The sequence below is a fragment of the Mauremys reevesii genome, linkage group 14, assembly GCF_016161935.1.
Source record: "Mauremys reevesii isolate NIE-2019 linkage group 14, ASM1616193v1, whole genome shotgun sequence".
Lineage (NCBI taxonomy): Eukaryota > Metazoa > Chordata > Testudines > Geoemydidae > Mauremys > Mauremys reevesii.
The window spans coordinates 40,080,510-40,095,196 of NC_052636.1; positions in this window are offsets into that span (position 1 = coordinate 40,080,510).

Consider the following 14,687-nt stretch of genomic DNA (forward strand, 5'->3'; position numbering starts at 1 on the left):
CTTAGGCACTAAGGTAATGCATATGATTTATAATAATATGCATAATAATAATAACTCTCCTGCCACTTGGAGCCAAGGAAGCTGGCCTTGGGATGTTACTGCTTAAAAATGAGCTGGGGGTTAAAACCGTGGAAGGGTTTGGGGAAAATCAGCACCTGATAGGTTTGATCTCTCCCACACTTACTTTGGATTGTTCATCCCTTTTACCATTCCTCTCTCTGAGATTTTCTTTCTTTCCAGCAAAGGGAGTGACCTGTGTCTGGATTCTATCTGTCTCCCATCAGGTGATGGGATGGTGAGTCAGAATGAGGAGGAGAAACCCCATCAGCAAGATGCTGAGCAAGGAGAACCACATGGAACTTTATCAGGAAGATCCAAAGGGAATGTTTCTGGGAGTTATGCACTCGCAGAAAAAAACAAAAGCCTGTGAGACTCAGCAGAGGCCAGAGGAAAACTTTAGTAGCCACTCAGACCTTATAACAAGCAACAGAATCAACTTGGAAGAGAGACACTACATGTGCCATGAATGTGGGAAAAGCTTCAATTGGAGCTCTGCCCTTATCAGACATCGGAGAATCCACACAGGGGAGACGCCCTACACGTGCTCTGAGTGCGGGAAAAGCTTCAGTCAGAGCTCTCACCTTATCGCACATCGGAGAATCCACACAGGGGAGACGCCCTACACGTGCTCTGAGTGCGGGAAAAGCTTCAATCAGAGCTCTACCCTTATTAGACATCAGAAAATCCACATGAGAGAGAACTGTAATAAATCCCTTGACTAGGGCTGGGCAAAATTTAAAAAAAAAATCACATTTCCTAATTCCCATATTGTGATTTTTTTCACCATCTTCACCGTGGTCTCTCAGCTCCAACAGATGAGTTACCTGCTTCTGCCTTTTGCAGCTCACCCTTCTTTGGGGTCAGTCCTGTGATCTTTTCTATCAACTCCTTTCCTTTTGTGCCAGGAATGTTCATCAGCTCCTGGAGGTTTGATCCCAACAAGGTACACTGAGGCAAAAAGTATCTGTGCCTGACATCCACTAGGGCTGTACATGGCATCGGCTGCTCAAGTTAATGATCTTGATGTAAAAAGACAATTATAGTTGTAGAACAGATGCAGCCCAGGTGCAGTGGTTGGCATTAGCTTTCCCCTTCAACTGACCTAAATTCCATCACTTTTCCTAGTCTAAACAAACCCTGAGCCTCACGGTTATACTGTTCCCCCATTTCAAAGCCAGTGTTAGTCATCGAGTTCCCCTTTTGGAAATAAATTGTTTCATTCCCAGTTGCTCTGATGTTGCTTCAAGTTGTGTTGGAGAGCAGATTTTTTTTTTCTACCATTTTTCTCACTTAAAATATATTGAACTAATACAAAGAGCAGGAACAGGGCAGGGATAGGAAAAATTGTCATTTCACCTTCTGTAAAAACGGTAAATCAGAGGGATTCCCAACGAGAGGCGTACAGCTTTCTGGGCCAGAGCTACATCCCCGTGGTGCCAGTGTAGACACCCTGGTCGATTACAGTGCTGTGATTGGCCTCCGGGAGGTATCCCACAATCCCTGTTCTCTCCTCTCTGGTCTTTGGTTTGAACTCTACTGCACTCCCTCAGGTGACCAACCGTGAACCCCACCCCTTAAATTCCTTGGGAATTTTGAAAGTCCCACTTCTACAGAGACTAATTATGGTTACAGACCCATCCTGAAATTAGAGCAGGATATTGTAAAGCTTTATCGCACAGTACAGTAACACAATTCAAACCTGTCGGCACAGAGGAGAAAGCACTCCTTCAGTTCACATTTATTGCTACTGATCTCCCTGACAAACTTCCTTTTCTCAGGGCTGCTCCAGGTGTTTTCCCTCTGTTCCCTTCCAGCTGTGGTGATGGGACTGCAGCAGCTCCCCAGGGCCAGCTTTGCTCTTTCACTTACATCCTTCACTTGTTTGGACAGAGCTGTGTCTGCCCCCAGTTTAATTCACATCTGAGACCTCAGGTACCAGCAGATCGTTACAAAGGCTAAATTCCCATCACCACCAGTGGGAGGTTATCCTGGGCTGCCAGGGCTGCAGGATTTAGCCCATGATTGGTCAAGGTGCTACAGCAGCTGCACTCTTACGTGGTGAATCCTGCAGCCTATTACCAAACTGCTCTGCCATAGTCTGCAGGGGGCCTGACTTGCTGAGAATCTGGCAGAAGAGGGACCCTGGAGTAGAGAAGGAAAATATCCTCAGCAGTCACAGCCGGCAGGAGCAGGGAAGGTTTGGTTTGTTTTTAAACTTCTCTCCCTGCTCAAGCCTTTAATCATTCCTGTGGCTCTTCTCTGAACCCTCTGCAATTTATCAGGGGAAACAACCAACCAATCAAACCAACCAATCAAACCAACCAACCAAACCAGGCTGTTCTGCCCAACGTAACAGGCTATTGCCTTTCAAGGTTGACTATAAATCAGCTCATTCTATTCACCCAAGAGTTCCACTTTAAGGGCTTTTTGTTTTCTAATTCCAATCAAATCCTATGCAACAGCATCATTGTTAACTCATCATCTGGACACTTCACATTCACAGGGTCACAAAGTTGGCAGGTCTAAGTCTTTCCTCCCACACCAATGAAAAAATCAGTGACAGAAAATGCCGTAAAGCGCCTCTGCTGCCTTGCACAACAGCCTGGGGAAATACACGAGGGGAAGTGCTTTCCTCTCTCCTCCTGACACCGGGTAACATTTCTGTCTGTCCTTGAGATCCTGCCACAGGGACAAGGCTTGAGGATGCAAATGACATGTTAAGGCTGCATTGGTTTGCACGTTCCTTTACGCCTTCATTAGTGATAAGGGTTCGTGAGCGTGAAATAATCCCGTTCTGATTTTCACACCGGAGGAAATTTTCAGGTTCGCAATAAAAAAAATCTTTCTTTCTAACCTGAGCAAGTTGAATCGAGTCGTTGCGAGATGATAAATCCAGAGCCCCAGGCTGACTTTCTGTCATCACATGTTTTTAGCATAGATCACATTGACTGGGTGGGGCTCCTGATGGGAAGTGTCTGTCCAGTGGCAGCACCCAGTGCACATTCCCCACTTACAAACTCATCTTCAGTATATCGGCCACTCAACCTAGCGAGTGGGGAGGGTCCCAGTGGTCGGGCTCCAGCCCCTGGATCCCGAGCCTGGCAAGCCCGAGACAGCCGGCCTTGGCCAGCTGTGGGGTTTAATTGCACTGCAGACATACACGGGTGTCACAATCCCAGCTTCCTCCTCAGGGAATCAAGCCCTCGTCCCCCCCGTGACAGGCAGGGAGCGTCACCACTGTACTCGTGAGGTCGGAACTGACACTGCCCCTGCACAGGGACCCGGGGAATGGCTCGGGCAGCTCCTTGGCCAGCTGTGGCTGGCAGGAGACCCAGCGAGGCAGGAGCTGCTCTGGGTTCTCTGCAGGGGAGATTAACTGGGAGAAGGGGGCAGTTTGTCTCTGATTTACAGGGAGCTTTGCCAGAGTGGAGCCTGTAGGTCACATGCTGGGGGGCTGTGACGGGCACACAGGCTCCGTGCTCTGGAACAGCTCTGAGTCAAACCCAGGCAGGAGCCTCCTCAGTGTGACCCCCCCAGGGGACGCTCTCACTGGGGGAACCCTCCCTGGCTTCAGCACCTCCTGGGACTGACCTTGGACCTTTCAGCCCCCCTGTTCCACACCAGGAGCATCCTGCAGTGAGTCCACCTGAATCGGACACCTCGGAAAGCCTCATCCGCCCCGAAGAGTCCTGCACCCCAACTTCCACAGTCCCCAGTGACTCTCAGCCAGCGCTGTACAACAGAAGGTTTGTTAGGGGTCTGGAATCCAGCCTGGGAAAGTTCTGTGTTCGCACAGGAAGCAGGAAGATTCAGCAATGTCCATCTTGGGGAGACCCCGAACTCAGAGCCTGGGCTCTCCCCTCGAGTCCCCAACCCAGCAGACTCCTTGCTCCCAACAGCCCGACTCAGCCAGGCCCTTTGCCCCTCGTCTGTCCTTTGTCCTGTTTCCCTGGCAACCTGCTCACCTGGCCTCCAGCTCGTTCTTTGTTCTCCGACTCCTCCCAGCCAGCTGGCCTCTTGCAGCAGGTGCGCCCCGGCCATCGGTTGCTAGGAGACAGAATTTGTGGCCATTGTCTGGGCCCAGGCAGCTCGACAGCAGCCACACCTGCCCTTTGGGGGTCTCTGCCAAGATTTAACCCCCTTGTCCCACCACCGAGATCCATGGTCCCAAAACACTTCAGGGTCATGCCCCCCACCCCTGTCCATGCTCCCCCTGAGTCGTGGCTGGGAGTGGGGCCGCAGCTACAGGGGAAGGGACACAGACAGGGGTAAGGGGGCTGAGGCAGGGGCCAGAGCTGGAGCCAAGAGTGGAGCTGGGTGGCTCCTCCTCCCCACCCCCATGGGGGCTGGCCGGGCCCAGTTTCATGCCCCTGAATGTTACTCCATCCCCCTGAGCTAGAACCTGAGACTCCTTCCCCTTCCCCAGGCTGTGGGCGGGAGGCATTTCACAGAGCTCTCGGAGCTATAGCCTGTGGCTAAGGAGAGAGAAAAAGCCTCCTATCCCCCTCTGCTCTGGGGGCTGGGTTTCCTCCTGAAGCCTCTGCCCCCCACCTAGTGCCTAAAGCTCATCCCTGACCCTTGCTGCTGCTCCTTGCTATAGACTGTGAAAGGAGCAGAGGCAGCGCAGGAGCCTTCTGGGGACGCAGATCTGAGGCTTTGGGAGAGACACATTGTCTGAGCCATCAGAGCGCTGCAAACCCTGCAACCACCCCCTCAATCCGGGGCCTGTTCCAGCCCTGAGTCTGGGCTGCCGCGATCCCTCCCCCAGAGCAGGGCGCCCACAGATTACAGCCTGGAAATAGGCGTGTGAGACTAACTCCTGTTCTCCCTGATAGTGCCTCCCCTAGACCAAGTGGCATCCCAGGCAAGACATGTCTTCGGAACCTCCCCCAGCCCCGCTCCATATGTTAAACCATTGAATACCTTATTTTTATTGCATTTGTAGCTCATTTCATGATTTTGATGCACAGTTTGGATGCATGATTTTCTCTATCATATAAGACAATAAATGTTCATGCTAGAATGTGTAAAAGGGTATTTATTCATGCCATATATAAGCAAATTAAAAAATCATTTCTTTTAAGCATATAGAAACTTTTAATTTTGACAGTAACTGAAATGTACTAACATCTAGCAATGGAGCACTCACCAGCACAGGGTGGAACAGTATTAAATAGTGTTACAGTCGGAGACAGACAGCGTTAGGATGTTAACCCCAGGCCCTTTGTTCAAAGGTCGCTTCTCTCGCCTTTCCCCCATGAACTGAAGTGCAGCATTCAAGAGATCCAGAGACTAGTTGATGACGTTTCCAAATGCTAAAATAGCAAGTGATGTCCGTCTTGCATTGGCCATTATTGACTGGAGAGATGGTTTATGGAGAATAAACTCCAAGGTGAGAAGTAGCAGCCCAAAAAGGCCCCCTGCAGGTGTTGAAGTAGCTCAGTTGGGAGAGCATTAGACTAATAAGTCCCTGGTTCAATCCCAGGCTTCAGCAGGCTGTTTCATCCCTCTTCCTGCAGCAGTGGGCTCTTTCCTGGAAGCACAGTACTGCCTTTACTCAATGCAAGTCCCTCATTTTGGGCTTCACTGCAGGAAAAGGCAGCATTGGCTTCTGCACCCAGTTGGCCCACCGGACCTTTCTTTCTTCTTTTTCTGCTTCTCAGCAAGGGGAAGAAAAAGAAGCTCCCCTTCAAGCTAGAGTCACAAGGGTGATGTAAGGACGACTTCCTGATCCCTGGCTCCAGTCCTCTGCTCTTCCAGCTGACCCATCAAAGAGCTGCTGCCAGTTTCTCCAGGTTCGCCCATCAGTGTGTGCCAGGGTGAGCACCACCAAAGTGCAGGGAATTTGAGGGCAGGGCAGGGCAGTGCACTGTAATGGAGTTTCTGTAGTGTAGTGGTTCTCACATTTGCCTAACCTGCATCAAGCCGGCTAGGCAGAACTGACACCAACTTGTCTGGGGTGTTTCCCACAAGCAGAGCACAAGTTTGAAATACGGGCAGCATAGAACCAATATTCATAACATCAACTACAAAAATGACACACATCTAGAGATGGCATCATTATAATCAGCCAATCAGAACCTCTCCATAGACCCCTTACACACCAGCCTTTATACAATATTGGCTGCAAATATAGAACAGTGGTCGCAACGGTGATCTATAAAGTTACAGATTATATCAATAACGTCACAGGAGGTGACACGGCATCAGTGAGACTGATAGTGGAATACTGCCTCCAGTTTCGGTGTCCTCATTTGAAAAAGATGTTGTGAAATTAGAGTTTGCGGCAGCAAAGAGCCACCAAATGTTCTGAGGGCTGGAGAAAAATGTCTTCTAGTGAGCTATTGAAAGAGCTCAATCTGTTTAGCTGATCAAAAGAAGATTGAAAGGTGACTTCATTGAAGTGTTGAAGTGTCTTAATGGAGAGAAAAGAGTGGGTATTAAAGGGCTCTTGAATTGAGCAGAGAAAGGCCTAACAAGACCCAGTGGCTGGAAGGTGAAAAGAGACAAATTCATATTACAATTAAGGCACAAATATTCAACAGCGAGGATGATTCACCACAGGAACAAGCTACCAAGGAAAGTGGTGGATTTGCCATCTCTTGATGTCATTTAATGAAGACTAGATGCCTTTCTGGAATGTGTTTGCCCCAAAAGTAGCTCTTGTGTCATACAGGAGGCCTGTGATATGCAGGGGGTCGGTTTAGATGCTCTAATGGTCTCTTCTGGCCATAAAGTCGACTAATTTCTGAAAATCTGAGTTTAGCATTGGGAGCAGCGTCTGATGTTTCCCTGTCTAGCCGGCTTGCTGCCTAGAACGAACGCTCCTTGAGTGGGGTGATACACAGGGAGTAGCTCAAACCTCCAAAGTGCCTGGCCAGGGGCAGGACATTGGCACAGCAAGGGAGGGGTGTGGCAGTGACATCACAAAGGCCTTTTGCAGGACCTCAGACTATTGGTCCAAGGTGGTGGGGAGGTGGTGACCTCACAGAGAGATGCTGACATCAGCCAGGCAGGACCGGGGCGAGGGGCCAGGGAAACCTCAGAGACCCCTGTGGCTTTGCTGCAGCAAGTCTCCTTCTCCAGGTCTCTCTTTGAGGACTGAGAGAGTATTTGGGTTCATGGACGTGAGCGCCAGGAGGACCCTCTTTCGAGTTTTCTCCTTCCCTTTCAATGATTTTACTAGAAAACAGACATCCCTGTTTAGAAGGTAAGAGCCTCCTGGAGGTTTGAAACCTGTTCAGTCTGATCCATCTGGTGAGAGTTGAATTCTAAGGCATGGAAAACACGAGCTTAAGGAGGCCGAATTTTATTCCGCACGTGGGATTTTGTCCCTTAGAATCACTGGAGACATTGGGGTTTGTGCTTTTTGTTTCACCTTTTCCTCCCTGCTTCCCTCCCTCCTTTCTCTTCGTCTCTTGCTTCTTTTGTCCTTTCTCCTGTTCCCCTCCCAACACCAGGAGGGGGGTGGGTGGGTGTGTGTGTGTGTGTGTGTCTGTGCGCGCGCGTGCGCGTGCGTTGCGGGGCAGTGCTCTGCAGCTCCCACTGTGGGAGGTCCACTCAAAAATGTGGGGCTGAAATAGTGCTCGGGCAGTGATCCCCACCAGTGACCTGGGCCATCCATTGGGCTCTCTGGTGAGAACCCTCAGCCTCCCGTCCTCAGTCTCTACCCTGATTGGCTGAGCAGGGGGTTATTGACAGGGAGGAGACTCAGGTCCTTGTTGTTCTCTTTTAAGACCAAGGAAATAAGTCAGGACCAGTTCTATGTTTGATGAATTTTGCTGCTTCTCTACATTAATGGTCTCTGAGCAGTTCATGATTCTCTCAAATGCTGCAGTTCTCCTCAAATACTTGCTGAATAATTACTGTGCACTGTTGTTGGTCTGGAGCTCATCTGTGAGCACTTTATTCAGGTCATTCAGTGTATGAAATTCAACATCTGATGGTTAGATTGAAAATCAGGGCTTTTGGGTCCTATTCCCAACTCTGCCCCTGACTGGCTGTGTGACCTAAGAGAAGTCAATTCTCCTTTCTCAGCCTGAGCTTCTCTCTCTTTCGAGTAGGGGAAATAATGATCCGCTCCTACCTAGCTCAACACACTCACTCTTCCCCAGCACACACACTGTCTCTCCCCAGAACACAAACAGTCTCTACCCCGCCACACACACCGCAGTTGAAAAGCAGCTGGCAATCTAGTAAGATGCCCGTGGAACGGTGGGATAGAGAAACCTGCATCATGTGATGCTGTACCAGCCCATGAGGCATTGCAAACCCTTCCCAAAACACCCTGCAGCCAGTTGCACAGTGGGATAGTTACCCACAGTGCACTGCTCTCTGTTGCCATCCACGAACTGCTAGCGTGGATGTGCTCTGGTGACACAAGGGGCATAGGGAGGACATTCAATAGCTGTTTTAACTAAACACTTTAACTAAAGCAGCAATGCCGGGGGGTTGGTGGCTTCTTTGTTCCTCACCCTGGAGTAAACTCAGCTTTTTATTCCATTCTTGATGTTTCATGGAATAACAACAGACGACCGAAGAAAGACGTGGACAGGGTGGGTCTCAGCGGAGGGGCAGAGAGGTTCGAGCGGTGGGCAGATCAGGTCTCGGAGGTGGGGGCAGTGGGCAGGGCAGGTCTCAAGGGAGAGGCAGAGAAGTGTGGGTGGTGGGCAGGGTCGGTTGCAGGGATGGGTCAGGAAGGTAGCAGCTGGTGGGCAGACCTTGTGGTAGGGGGTGGAGAGGCACGAGCAGGAGGCAGGAAGGCCTTGGGGGAGGAGGGGAGCAAGCGAAAGGTGGCTCAGCCGTCCTCAGCCAAAGAGCAAGAGCGGGGGTGGGAAGTGGCCAAACAGGAGCAAGGGAGGAGCACAGGTGGGGCCTCAGAGAGAGGAGAAGGGTGGGGGGCAGTGCCATTTTCTGGGAACCAATGGGACCCCACTTCTAGGAGCTTCAGCGCTCACCCAGCCTCCCCAAATGCAAGAGCCATGTGCCACCTATTCTCTTCATCTTCACTAACCAAGCCCCTCCCCAAGCTATGTTGTTGGGAGAAGCCCTCCTGTTGGCACAGCGCTATCTGCACCGGGGTTAGGCTGATATAACTGCATTGCTTAGGGAGGTAAATTTTTCACACCCCTGAGTAATGTAGTTGCACCGATCTAATTTTGTAGTGTCGACCTGTCCAAAGAACCTTGGGAGTAAAACTTCACCTGCTCCTCTGCTTTACTGAATCCAAACACCAGCAAAGCTTGTCAGGCCCAGATGGAGGTTGGCAGAGAGTCAGGTGTGTGCAGACATGATCCCTTCAGCAGCTGTAGACACCATGGCTTAGCTGGCTAAAACCACTGTTTTGTATACAGGACATCCTGGGTTCAAGTTCCAGTGGTACCTTACTGAGTTGCTTTTGGGGCACCTGGTACTGGCTACTGTCAGAAGACAAGATTCAGAGCTAGATGGACCTTCGGTCTAGCCTAGTGTGGTTTTCCTTATGGTTTGAATTACACTCACAGGCACTGATGATAGAGTTACTGAAAGTTTGGAAGTTAGGAGCTGATAGGTCAGTGGTCCAGTCCCTTCACAGACGACCCCATCCCTCTGGGACAGGGGTAGGTCTGAGCTCTCTCACCAAATGCTCATTGTGGCTGCCAGAATCTGTGGGCAGCTCGTTTAGTTTATGCCGAGGGTTGAGTCCTGTTTTGTGCACTGTGTCTGAGAATGAAAATCCTAACCTGCCCTTTGAAATAACAAAAGCAGCAGGACGTGTTTCTGTCCCTGCCCCAGAGCAGACAGACCGATGGAGAAATGCCATGAGTCCAGGGTAATACTCCCCTGCGGTTTTACCATTTCCACTTGCTAAACCCCCTCCCAACCTTCTGGGCTCCTGGAGCAGGGGACTGAGCCTGAGCCGAGACACGGACACTGCAACTTTACAGCCCAAGCCGCATGACCCTGATTAATGTGACATGGGCCAGTCATGGGTGTTTCATTGCACTGAGACGTAGCCTAATGTTATGTCTGCACTGTGATTAACACACCCAGGGCCTGTCGCAAAGCTCGGGTCAGCTGACTCAGGGTTATGGGGCTTGGGCTGCAAGACTATAAAATTACAGTGCAGACAGATGGGCTTGAGCCCACCCTCTGAGACCCCACGAGGGGTGAGGGTTTCCGAACCCAGGCTTCAGTGTGAACACAAATATCTGCACCACAGTTTTTAGCCTCTCAGCTTTAGCTTCATGAGGTCAGATGGTCCAGGCCAGCCACGCTGCCATCTTTATCCCAGGAGAGATGGACTCTAAGGGTACGTCTCCATTGCAATGTCAGCCAATGGGTGGCACGCTGTGCTCAAAGCAGCACCCTGGAAGCCCCATATTCACCACTCTCATATGATGATGATACGGTTTGTACAAAGTCTGCCTGGTGAGGTATCATTTCAAAAGTCTTGGTCTGTTGAACATTACTATTGTGTTGGATTGTGTGTGTAGCATTGGCTGGGACGTTTTGCTCTGTGTGTGTTACTGAGATGAGGTTGGGAACTGCCCACCACCAGCCTTTCAGGTGTGACAATGGAGGAGCCAGACCCACTGCTGGCCCATTAAAGGGATTCACACTCCCAAGGACTATCCCAGGAACCGGGTACAATGCAGACTTCTCCGAGATAGCACAGCGACAATGGACACTGCTTGACTCCCATCCTAGCAAAGGTACTTCCTAGCCAGTTGGAAGAAACTATGAAAGGGGCGGGTAGAGACATTATGAGTTGGCCTCTCTCCCCCACAACTCAACAGCTGGAAACACACCTGGATGACAAAAATGATTCAGAAATCAGAAGAGAATAATAATAGTACATTCAAACCAAAGTCGCCAAACAGACTAGTAGTGGTTTTTCAGCAGAAAATTTTCAGTTTGGGGAATTTTGTTTTCTCAATCAGACTTTGCCAAGGGAAGCAGAGAGAAAATGGTTGAGTTGTCTCCTTCAGAACAGCTTGGCCTAGACACTGGCTCTGGTTCACTGTTGTGGCCTTGCTCAGGTGGGGGTATTTTAATTATTTGGGGAGGTCCCAGGGTGTTTGGGGCAGATTATGAGGCTGTTCCCTTTTGAGATAAAAACTAAGAAATGCTGGACTAGAGAATTTTTTTAGAAATCTGGGATTTAGATATTTTATTTGAAGCAAGGGGGGAGGGGCAGCTGAGATTCTGAGAAGGTTTTTGCTTGCAAGAAGCAACATTGTTTGATCTGTCATTGTACCAAGGGGGGAGATGGTTGTCTGTAAAGGAGAGTGAAGACTAAATGCAGCCCATGAGGATGGAATTTGAACCCTGCGTGCAGAGCACAATGGATTAACAGTCCATCACCTTAACCACTCAGCCACCTCATCTAAGCTGCTAAGACAGGGACAGGAGGAGAAATCTAAGGCCGGCAGAGATAGGGCCACTAAGGAGTTTTTAAATACTAAGCATAAGCAGGGGCTGAATGAGCTCCCCCGTCACATCTAGTGAGGAGCTGGGGGAAGACTTCAGGAACAGGCCGTGTTTGCATAGACACCCCTACTCTGCCTAGCTATGCAGCATGAGTGGGCCGCTTCCCCAAAATGACCAGTTTGGGATGGTGGTGGGTTGCAAATCACTAAAGCATTGAGTGCAATGAAATGTTATTCTCCTCCCTGTATGAGTGAAGGGCAGCAGAATGTACCTAGGCCATCCTGAGGAGGGTGGATGGGTGGGTGAGGAATCGCTTTCATTGGACGGCAGAGAAGTGATTGAGGACGTCCCCTAACCCAGTGGTCCCCAAACATTTCACACTGCGCCCTCGTATCCATGGCTGTTGCCCCTCGGAAGCCACGGTCGAGAACCGGGCTGGGAGTGGGGCTGGTGCTTGCTGGGGAGAGGGGTGCGGACAGGGTAAGGGGTCGAGGCCGGGCTGGGAGCCAGGGCCCAGGCTGAGGGGGTTGAGGAAGAGCTGGGACAGAGTGGGGCTGAGTGGGGCTCCTCCCTGCCCTCCATGGGGCTGGCTCAGGCCCTGAGGTGCCCCATCAATCTTCCTCTGTGTCCCCTAGAGTCACGCCCTCATTTTGGGGACGACTGACCCCTACTCGCTAAGCAGGGGCTAGTGATGCCAAAGCCCAGGGAAAGGGAGAACAAGTGTGGGGGTCCCAGCACCGGAACCCTGCCCCCCCACTTCTGTGTGTGGCTCCGCCCCCTCCCAGACCTTCCACCCACGGCCCCACCCACTGTCACCTCTGTTCCACCCCTTCCCCCACTGGCCCCACCCGGTCACTCCTTTACCCCGGCCCCGCTGCGGCCCCGAGACCAGAGAAGCTCTGTGCCCTGCTGCAGCCCCCGGGCCGTAGCAGGGAGTGGGAGCTCCTCCAGCCCTGGGGCCGACATGGGGGAGACTTTCCCAGGGGGGCCTAATTTGGCCAGGGCCCCTAGTCATGGGCCCCACTGTCCCCTCGGCAACGCAAGGTTTGGGGAGGCTGAGCCCCCCCGAGCCTCCATTACGAGCCGCCCAGGCTACCTCTGCTCAGTGGGTGGCCAGTCTCCCTGTGTCTCTGCTGCTCGTGCTGGGGAGCCTGGCCGGCCTTAGGGGTGGGGCCCCCGGCAGCCGCCCAGGGCTCCAGGGGGGTCAAAGGGCACCGTGTGGCCGTGCAAAGGTGCTCACTGCTCTCCCCTGCCCCAATGCTCCTCCGTGGCCCCACAGAGGCTGGGGGGAGCGAGGAGCAACACTATGTGCTCCATGCGTCCTGGTCACTTTCCCCACCTGGGCTGGGCTGTGAGGGGAGCATCAGAAGCTGCCGCTCTCTGCCCTCCTCTGACGCAGCCCAGCTGAGGAAAGTGACCTGGATGCAGGGAGCTCGGATGATGTCCCTTCTCGCCCCCCTGCCCCTGCTAGGGAAGGCTGCTGTGTGGTGTCTCCATGGCTGCACTGTCAGTGATGCAGGTTTCTCGATCCCATTGTTCCAGGGGCAGCCTACTAGATACAATTGAGCAAGAAATGCTTCCCAGTGGTTTTTGGGACTGGAATTGCTATTTTCAACAGCCATTGCCATTTTTTTCCTAGTTTTGTTTGTTTAAAAGGAAGACAGTGATATTGCAGTGGCAAATTCCCCAGAGAAACAAAGAACAATAAAGGCTCCTCAACTTTTCCTCATTTATGGAGGACAGTCTTATAATATGCATCCAGATATCCTCCAATCACACAAGCTGAAAATTGTTCCACTTTACTGCAGTTCTGTAACCATGCGGGAACCAGTCCTGTCTGTGTTCTGTGCACATCCAAAATTCCTGCTGAATGACCCGCCCTGGGAGCAAGTTACCAGTGACCCAGGGCTGGGGCGGAAGCAGGGTGCAGGTAAGGGGGGGAGCCCAGGGCTGGGGCAGCAGAGGGAGTGTGGGTGGGGGTGCACTGGTGGGGAAGGGAGCCCAGAGATGGGGCAGCATGGGGTGTGTGTGGAGGCGAGCCCAGGGCTGGGGGCGGCAGGGGGGTGCGGGTGGGGGGGAGGCCCAGAGCGGGGGCGTCAGGGGGTGCGGGTGGGGGTGGCAGAGCTCAGGGCTTGGGCAGCAAGGGTTGTGGGGGGGAGCCCAGGGCTTGGGCAGCAAGGGTTATGGGGGGGAGCCCAGGGCTGGGGTGGGGGCAGCCAAAATTTTTTTTCCTTGGGGCGGCAAAAAACCTAGAGCCGGCCCTGCCTCCACCCACCGTGAGGTAGGCAGGAGCAGATCATTATTATCCCTGCTCGAAAGAGGGAGAAGCTCAGGCTGAGAAAGGAGAATTGACTTGTCTTAGGTCACACAGCCAGTCAGGGGTAGAGTTGGGAATAGGACCCAAGAGCCCTGATTTTCAATATACCTGCTCCTGGAAATTTCCACTACATGCATCCGACGAAGTGGGGATTCACCCACGAAAGCTCATGCTCCAAAACATCTATAAAGTGCCACAGGACTCTTTGCTGCTTTTGCAAACTAACCATCAGATCTTGAATTTCAGACATTGAATGACCTGAATAAAGAGCTCTGTGATGAGCTCCAGACCAACAACAGTGACAGTAATTATTCAGCAAGTATTTGAGGAGAACTGCAATGTTAGGAGAATCATGAGCTGCTCAGAGACCATTAATGCAGAGAAGCAGCAAAATTCATCAAACATAGAACTGGTTCTGACTTATTTCCTTGGTCTTAAAAGAGACCAACAAGGACCTGAGTCTCCTCCCCTGCTCAGCCAATCAGGGTAGAGACTGAGGATGGGAGGCTGAGGGTTCTCACCAGAGAGCCCAAAGGATGGCCCAGGTCACTGGTGGGGATCACTGCCCGAGCACTATTTTACCCCACATTTTTGGGTGGACCTCCCACAGTGGGAACTGCAGAGCACTCCCCTGCAACAGATGGATCAGACTGAACAGGTTTCAAACCTCCAGGAGGCTCTTACCTTCTAAACAGGGACGGCTGTTTTCTAGTAAAATCACTAAAAGGGAAAGAGAAAACTCGAAAGAGGTTCCACTGGCGCTCACGTCCGTGAACCCGAATACTCTCTCAGTCCTCAGAGAGAGACCTGGAGAAGGAGACTTGCTGAAGCAAAGCCACAGGGGTCTCTGAGGTTTCCCTGGCCCCTCACCCCTGTCCTGCCTGGCTGATGTCAGCAT